Source organism: Jaculus jaculus, chromosome 12 (assembly GCF_020740685.1).
Source record: "Jaculus jaculus isolate mJacJac1 chromosome 12, mJacJac1.mat.Y.cur, whole genome shotgun sequence".
Lineage (NCBI taxonomy): Eukaryota > Metazoa > Chordata > Mammalia > Rodentia > Dipodidae > Jaculus > Jaculus jaculus.
In genome coordinates, this window is record NC_059113.1 from 82330596 (window position 1) to 82340437 (window position 9842).

General features: G+C 38.4%; 1 non-coding gene across 1 annotated transcript; it reads left to right on the plus strand.

The window, feature by feature from the left end:
* Positions 1 to 9174: 9174 nt before the first annotated feature.
* On the plus strand, positions 9175 to 9365 carry LOC123453966. Its single transcript, XR_006633127.1, has one exon. It is a non-coding gene; the product is annotated as a U2 spliceosomal RNA (small nuclear RNA).
* Positions 9366 to 9842: the final 477 nt, after the last annotated feature.

The following is a 9842-nucleotide window of genomic DNA, read 5'->3' on the forward strand; positions in this document are numbered from 1 at the left end:
CCTCATATCATGATGGTAGTGTCATGCACTTTGAGTATCCTCAGGTGTGTAGTGACAGCCAATTTTTAATCCAGGGGTCATAAGTCTTGACCTTGAGCCCTTCTTCTTCAGAATTTTTCCTTGAAGACATCTCCTTTCCAAAGAATTTTCAGGACTGGAGAAATTTCTTAGTGATTAAGATGCTTGCCTGCAAAGCCTAAGGACCCAGATTCTATTTCCCCAGGACCCATGAAAGCCAGATGATCAAGGTGGTGCATGCATGTGGAGATCATTTTCAGTGACTAGAGGCCCCAGCACAACATCCTCTCCCTTTCCCTCTCTCTCTCTTTCTCAAATAAATAAATATTAAAAAAAGAATTTCTATTCTATTCATTCATTCAGCCTTTTCTGGGTGGACCTCATTTTCATGCATCTCTTCCATTGCTACAATGTAAAATAGTTGGACTATATTTTATAGTAGTAATCTGTTTAAAAAATTGTAGCCTTATAAACTTAACTCCTTCTTGTTTGGAGTTTTCTAACTTCCTACTTTAAATCATACATCATTCAGTTATTTACCTTCTGGAAAAGCCCAAGAACTCTAGTCCATTACTTTTAAATTCAACCTTGCTTAACGATTTTGTTCATGAACAACAGAATTCAGATGGACTTTATTTCAATAGCTCAGTTCTAACAAGGATGTCTGCTGTCTCTCCTTCCCTTTTGCATATTCATAAAACAAGCCTCCAAACACACTTCTCTCTGTATTTAGCATTTTAAAACTTTTACATAAAATTTGGCTTACCACACTATGAGGTTTATCCTGTACCAAGAACATCCATATTTCTCCAGAATACAGTCTCTAAAACACCAAAATCTACAAGGCCAGATTCATTGCAGGAACAACTCCACCTTTAGAAATTTACTGTTGCATTCAGCTCTATGTAGCTGAGACAATCATCCCACTCCATACAGATTATGGGAAGAAAGGAGCTTATTTCAAGCTAACAGAGTCCAGGGGAACACTATCAATGGTGGAAGTAACTGACTGCCTTTCACAGATCCAAGCAGATAGAGACCAACAATAGCCAGCCTCACCAGCAAGCACAAACAACCAGAGCTCACACTGATCTGCGCAGACACCTTTGGGATGGAATGAAGATAAGCCCCCAAACACACTTTAAGGCTGGACTCCAGGAAGTGATCAGTATTACACTCCTACCTGTAGCAGGGAATTGGCTATTAGGAGTTCACTTTTAAAGCTTAATTTTCATGAAACTCCTAAGTCTGTGATGCAGACATCAAAGTAATAATACTCAAGCTATCATACATGTCTTCCAGTCTGGAAGTTTGTGGGCAATCAGCAGTCTTTGACTTATTAGGTTTATTAGTCCTATCCCTATCATAGTCACATGACATGCTATTTATGTGTGTCTATGTGTTATTCAGCTCCTCGTTGGTGGAATCAATATCCAACTAGACACAGTTATGGGAGGAATGGGATTTATTTCAGACTCACAGATCCAAGGTAAGTTACATCAATGGCAGAAGAAGCTGTCTCACTCTCACGGATTCAAGCCAACAGAAACCACCAAACAGTCAGCATCAGCAGCAAGCACTAACCCCAGAGCTCAAACTCTCTCCTCATTCCTTTGGACTTTAATTAGATGGTCCCTAGTGATATGCCCCTTCCAACATGTTGTTGGAGACTTAAGCAGGAAGATTAATCTTAATTAAAATTATGCAAGATCACCACAGACATATATTCCAATACAAACCACCATAAAAGTTATGTAAGATTCCCTTTACTCACTGTATGTGTGTGGATGCACATATGTTGGTGTATGTACACTTGGTTTGGGTGGGTTTTCATGTACTTGTAGGTGAGAGGATGCTGCTCAGTGCCTTAGTATTGATCCTACAATTTTCGGAGATGGGATCTTATATTGAAGCGAGATATCACTGATTTGGTCAGTTGGGCTAGCTAGTTAAGTCCATGGACTCACTATCTCTTCCACTCCAATATAGGGCTTATGGCCATATACTATAATGCCTGGCATTTTATAGTTGTGTTAAGGCTTTTAACCTTGGGACCTCATGGTAGCATGGCAAGCATTTTCCCCACCAAACCATCTTACTAGTTCTAAATTTCTCTATAGAGATACCAACAGACGCAGTTATTCCCTTACTGGGCATCTACCCTAAAACCTTTAAACCACAGGCCAGAGAGATTTGCTCAACCATGTTTGTAGTGGCTCAATTCATAATAACAAACAGCTGGGAATCAACCCAGATGTCCATCACTAGAAGAATGGATAACTAAGATGTGGTATATCTACACAATGGAATTCTATACAGCAGTAAGAAAAAAAAAACTGACACAATGAAATTTGAGAAAAAATGGTTGAACCTGGAAAAGATCATTCTCAGTGTACTTACCCAATCACAGAAAAATAATCTCCACATACTCTCACTCATCTCCAGCACATAACCTGAATCTACCCAAGATGCCTTACATACCCAGCAAGAATCTAGGGGATTAGACAATAGGACGGCTGGGGAGGGAGGAGAGGGCAATTTAGGGTGTGGGAAACAAAAACCTAGACCCAAATAACAATGGTACCATAAAATTCTACATCCTAAAAGGCAGACCAAATGGCAGAACCTTCATCAGGCCCTTCGAGGGAACACCTGAGCGACAAGACACTGGAGAGGATATGATGAAGTCTGACCTTAATCTTCTACAGCCTGCCTCTCTCTCTCTCTCTCTCTCTCTCTCTCTCTCTCTCTCTCTCTTTCTCTCTAACTCTTATATATTAGTTATCTTTTTTTTTTTCCTTCTCTTAGTGGACCTGTAACTTTCAGTATCAGCACATCCACAATGAGCTTTTGATCAAAGAGACCTATAAGGTATCCTAAAAGAAAGACAGATTTATGTCAGAGTACTTGATGACCTACGAAAGGTTAGTGGTAAGTCCCTACTGCTGAAGACACATTATTGGTTGACACACAAAATGGAACGGCATGGCTGGAAGCTGGAAGCAAGTCAGTCCCCAGACAGTCAGCGCGTCTAGTGCCAGAAGGTGCTACATGGACGACTGGGGGAAAATGGCCAATATCTGTCCAAGCAACTCAGGGTCTGACCTACTTAGCAGCACAAACAGGACAATAGTGGCGCACAGCCATGGTGGGAAACCGACTGCTCTTGATTTGGCTGACTGATCCCCTCAGTGGTACAGGACCCATAGCTGGATCTGGGAAACGAGTCATATATCCATGCATAAGCCTTCTCTCCACTAACAAGCTACCACAAATCAGGGGTACAAGAGGGCCTAAACCTATTAAATTCTGAAATAAAAAGTAAGGGTTATCACATTTGTCTGGTGCTAACTCACTCTCCATTGGAGAATCTGCTCCTCTTTTTCAAATAGACCATAGATCCTAAGGAGAGAGCCACCCCATCATATCTCAAAAGGGCCCCAGGTGAAACTAAGAACAATTGGCAAAACAAGCAAGGGTGCTGTTTTCTTGTAGAACCAGGTGCCAGCACAATGGGGAAGGAAATCAACACAGAGAAAAATCAACTCCTACCAAATCAGATACTCAGAGACCCAGAGGCCCCCAACATCTAATCACTGAAGCAGACCAAAAATTAACCCAATATGGCTCCGGGAAATTTTGTGGAAGAGGGGGCCAGAAAGAATGTGAGAGCTGCATGTTGGGTCATGATATAAAGAGACATTTATCCTACCCATAACTGTGGGCTAACTCCAGAATGTATGACCCATATACCTCAACAAGGAGGGGCCACGGGGAGGGGGTAGGACATGGATGAGCCTAACAATTGTACCATATTGACTGTATTCTCTGAGTACAAAACTAATAAAAAAATAAATTTCTCTTTTGTCAAAGACAGAAACTATATTGTATTATAATTTCATGTTAACTTAAATATTTATAAATGCAAAGACCCATTTTCCAAATAAGATTACATTCTGAGGTACAGAGAATAGAATTAGCACACAAGTATTTGTGGGACAAAATCCAGCACAGGTCTACAGAGATGGCAAAGCTATCAAAGCACTTGCCTGCAATGACTGATGACCTCGGTACGTTTTCCCAGTATCCACCAAAATCTAGATTTACAGAGCAGCACATGCATCTGGAGTTCATTTCCAGTAGCCAAAGGCTCTGGAACACCCATTCTCCCTGTCTGTCTCTCTTCTATCTCTCTGCTTCCAAATAAATAAACCAATTTTTAAAATCCAATACAGATATTTCCTAATTAATAAATTATCTGACAGTTTTCTCTTTAAAATTTTGTCAGTAGCAAAAATTATGGCTTTGAGACTCTGTCAATCAAATCGGGATATGCTATCCACATCCTTGAAATATCACTTCTAATAGGAATGGTATACAATGATCCTTACTATCTCCTTGCTTATTTGCTAAATTTACTATTTAATAAGGCTACTCAAAAATCTTTGGCTATATTGAAATAATGTGAGTTAAAAGTTTCTTTTCAGTATATTATTGCAATGCATTTTCAGATTTATGCACTCCATGAAATATAGAAATACATTATAAAGTAAAATGAAAGACAAAGTATTTGTAATTATACAAATTGGAATGTGCAAGTAGTAAGGAAATGGAAAATAATTAAGTTGTCAAAATGTCTTCAATCTCAGCAATAGCATATTTTGTGGTAAATATTTACAGGTATAAATCTAATATGCCATTCCATAAAGTAATTGCCATTGATACATTTTTATTTAATAAAACAAATAGCTAACAACAGATATTTACAATATCTAACCTATATTTAAAGTAGATATCTGTTAATATTATTGTGAAATCAGTTATTTTTTTTTTTGGCTTTTGGAGACATGTGTAAATTGTTCAGAGATTCTAGTAACAAGTTAGTAATTTCTTTGAGAAATAATAAACTTTTCTTCATATGACTCAGTTCTATTTAGAATAGAGGCCAGAACTTGTGTGCTATCTAAGTTTCCCAGTAATCTTTGATTATATAACATACTTCTCATACAGGTGAGCAAATTCCAGCATAAATGTAGTAATGGAAAAAATAGGTATTATATAGCACAACTCTTGAAGGTAAACAAGGATGGGTAATATAATTTTCTAGGTGACAAATTATCATGAGTGAGCAGCCAATTTCTTCATTGGAATAAACTAAGTAGACCAGGCCAGGTTTAAGTAGATGAAATCATAATCGTTTTGAAAGCCACAAATGGTGAATAAAGTTAATTTTATTGACTTTCCTGGCCTCTAAGAAAATAGCATAAGAAAATAGTGCTGTTCTAAGTTACTAAATTTTTCAGTGAGAGATTAAAACTAGTTTTGCTCTAGGAAAAATTCTGCATGCATGTACACAAATACACTATATTGTAACAAATGAGAATTTGATAACACACTATTAAACTCTGGGCTAGGATATATAGCTTAGTGGTTTAGAACTTTTTTCAGCAAGTATGAGATTCTGTATTAGATCTTCAACATTACCACAATACCAACCAAGTAAATAAAAACCACAAAGACAGATATCAGATATTTTTGCTTCATTGCATTTCTGAATAGAAAGTATATAAGAATGACTATCATAGTTGTAACATCTACAGTTGTAATTTGTGAAGTTAAGTGATTTTTTTATTTTTTATTATTTCATACAAGTGTGCGATATATTTTGATAATAGGCCCTAACATTACCCTCTCTTATCTCCCTCCCACCCTACTGATTCTTGTCTCCTTCTGATTCACTCCTCTCCTACTTTCACATTTTTCTTTTCATTTTTGGTGTTTTTGAGTTAACTTAGGGTTGAGTAAGGACCAGGTAGGTTATTGTCTAGTACAAGGGTAACTTCAGTGGCTATAGCACTGAAGAAAATAGCTTCCTTCTCCAATGACAACCCTTAACTACTTAGCAGTGGTCAGAGAAGGTTTGTTTTATAGTGGACAGCAGTAAGTGCAGAGACTCACAACTGACCAAGTTGCTGAGAGTAAATAACTGTGGGACATTCATCCCTAAAATGGTCAGTATAAAAATTATTGAATAAGTTACAATTTTAATCATCTCCTGAGCACTTTTGTTGAATGTTTTCTAAGCAGTCTATGTTGGCCATGTTGTATGCATTTTGGAAATACAGTTTTTGTTTTTCCTGAATCAAAAATGGGACCAACAAAGCTAATTGTGATGATGGCCTCTCAGGCCTTGGTTCATAGTTTTTCTCCTAAAAAATGTTAAACTATTGACTAGTGTTTAAAAAATACAAAAACAGTAAACAAAAGTCTCTACAGTAATTTGCATTCCAGAGTCCTGAAAATTTCTGAGCCTCTTTCACAAAACATACTAGAGCTGAACTAACCTTGTGTTTCATGAGCTATAAAAAAAAAGGAATTTGTAAACTTTAACTTTCATTTAGTAATACAAAATATCTCCTCTCAAATGCAGTACATGTTTTCAAAAGTATGTGTGTATATAAGTATGGGTGTTATGAAATAAGAAGGAGGACTCTTAATGGAGGGAAAGGAGAGACAAGAATAATGGAACATGTATATGGCACAGAAGCAGTGGGAGTTACTCAAAGGAGGAAGTAAAAAGGCCAACAAGAGGGCAGCAGGGGAAGAGGAGAGCAGAGGGGGGGTAAGAAGAGTTAAGAACAAAATCTGTATGTCATTGTTAAAATGAAAGACATTACATTATATTTTACTATGACTTAAAAAATAAAAATTATGTCAAATATCCATAGAAATTAGTAAGGAAATATTGAGTGAGGCAACCACTATGACAGTTTGGCATCTCCTGTTTTCAATATCGAAAAAAAAATCAAGACCCTAACTTGATCTTTCCTCAGGATATTTTTCATGAATGTATTTATAACAAGTATACCTGAGTGATGAGGCAATCCCCCACCTCTCACCTAAACTGGAAAATGAGTATATTGCCATTAGTACTTTTTTTTTAAATTTATTTATTTGAGAGTAACAGACACAGAGAGAAAGACAGATAGAGGGGGAGAGAGAGAATGGCGCGCCAGGGCTTCCAGCCTCTGCAAATGAACTCCAGATGCGTGCGCCCCCTTGTGCATCTGGCTAACGTGGGACCTGGGGAACCGAGCCTCGAACCAGGGTCCTTAGGCTTCACAGCCAAGCACTTAACTGCTAAGCCATCTCTCCAGCCCCATTAGTTCTTTATAAAAGTGAGCTCTTTATTTTCAAGAAATTGAACCAGTTAAATCAATAAGCAACCTTGATAATCCCTCTGCATCACCTTGGTGGAACTTCAGAGACATTGGGGCTTGCACAGCCAACTAAGAAATTCTGGTTTCTGTTGATGTTGTGACATTTTAATGCCTTTGTGTCGGGAGCCATAGAGCAAAAGCCTTTCCATTTTGCCTGGGCCTGCTCATAAACTGACTCATTACTCAGAAAGCTGGTCCATCCACCTTTCTGCTAGGTACTTCTGGAACTGGTCAGCAGACTACTTACAGAATCTTATCTTTTGCAAAGAGCCAGTTTATGGTCAGGATGTGAAACCTGGTGCAGTCAGGATGTTAAGCCAGTTGGGCAAGATTAGATGAACACCTAATTACAACCCCTCTAGGTTTCCTGACAAGTCCTTGCCCTGGCCACGTCCCCTTCCCCCTACAACTCCTTGCCCTGACCACGTCCCCTTCTCCCTACAACCCTATATAAACCTACATGTAAGAATAAACTCTTGAGGCCATGACAAATGTCTAGCATAGTCTCCTTCTTGTGTCTGTTTGCCTACTTTCATTCAGGTTGATTTTCACCTTGCTTCTTTGTTCGACTCCCCGCTGGCCGGGGCAAATGGCACCCGAACGTGAGGCTGAGGTATGAAGAAAGACCTGAACGTCGCTCGAGTGGACGGTCATCCCAGCCATTAGACCGCCACCCCACCGGAGGGGTGAGTGAAGGTCTGCATAGAGGTCACTACAGGCAATACACCTGTAAAACAGACCTGCACCGTGATTGACGCAGAAAAGCCCGCCTGCGAAACTGATCCATTTGAGATAAGCGACGAATTTTAGGCAATTAAAGTAAAGACTATGGAGTCATTTTTTTCAAGGTACAAGAACTGCGAGACTTTCTTTTTGCCCTTCTCTTCCTCCTTTTACTTTCGGTTGGTGCTATCACATGGAATTGCAACATAGTGACAGGGCAACTAAAGCCTGTTGGCCAGGGCTACCCTCTGGCATTCGCTGAAGGCCCCTAGCTCCCTTTGTGAATCCCAATAGCCCATTTGGGTGTTGGCAAAGACTTCCTATCTAGCCTCTCTTCCTATCAACAAAACTGGGTACACAACAGCCAGTAAATGCTCTTAAGGCGGCTTCCAGCTCTAAAAATTGCAGTCAGGCTCACGGTAGGCCTACCAGGAAAACCCCCGTGCCAGTTCTCCGACCAGGTATGTTGCCCTCTGGTCTTGCTGTTTCTCCTCTTTCCTTTTCTGTCATGGGACAGACACTAAGTAAGCATAAATTGTTGAAAGGCTTAAAACTTCCCTCAAGGCATAAGGAACACAGGTTAAAGAAAAAAAAATTAACAAAGAGTAAAAAGGAGCTAATTGCCATAGTAAAAGATATTTTAAAAACACAAGGAATTGAGATTGCTTCAAGTTCTTTTTGATTTTATCAGGAGGACTTGTTCTTTTTATATGTGTGTGTATATGTGTTTATGTGTGCTCATTGTGCTTGCTAGTCGTGTCATGTTTGTGACTGTTTGTAACTAAAGAGATGAGATGGACGCAGGTGACATTCCTTTCTCTTCTAGAGAACCATTTCAAGGAAATCAAAGACCTAAGCATAGAAATTAAAAAGGAAAAGTTAAATGTCTTTTCAGGAGTGAATTTACCAGATATTTGTTCTAGGTCAAGTTCACCTTACATAGAGGATCATTAAAAACAACAAAATTTCCTCTAAAGAGGTAACTTATAATTTGTCAGATATTTTTTTAAAAAGCTTGTAATGTCCTGTTACTTAAAAGGAGGAGGTAACTGACCTGACTTCTAGGCCAGCCTGCCTCAAGATAACAACAATATTTGCCTTAATTTAGTGTCTTATTGATATTAATGACATAAAATTTTGTTAGACTACTCACTTGTTAGTGAGTAATAGGATTAATTTGGTGTAATTTTTTAATAGCCTTATAAGAAAGACAATTGCTTCTTGGCCTTTTGGCTAAGATCACATGTAGTATCTATTCTTATCAGTTTAATATCTGATATGTCCGCTATCCGAGGACAATATATTAAATGGATTTTTGGAGCTTGGAGTTGGAATAGGAGCTTGCTCCATCCACTCCACGCATCGACCTGGTATTGCAGTACTTCCAGGAACGGTGCACCCCTTCGGGGGAATAAATAAAAAAAAAAAAGAGAGAGAGAGAAAAGATAATTAATGATGGGGTGAGATGAATTGTCTGAAGGAACTGGAAAAGGATTTTTCAATATTGGGACATAGAATGCTTGTTAAAAATGCTTTTTGAGTGGTACTGAGAATGTTAATGTGGTTACAGATGTGCGTATGTAAGAAAGAATTTTCAGGCTAAACCTAAAAGCCATGCCTAAAGTTAGAGATTCTTCAACTGTTTACAGACTCTTAAGGATACTCTAAAAGTTTTATATAGGGACATAGTCTTAATCTAAATTCACCTTACATTAGACACAGGTGATGCCTATGTTAGGTGGGTCACAAAGTCATAAATAAGTACAGATGTAATTGGAGGTTTAACCAGTTTAAACATAGACAAGAGTCTATCACCTTGTGTTTTGTAAATGGGTAAATTTGCTATGTAAAAACAAACAACTTCACAATAGAAAAGAAATG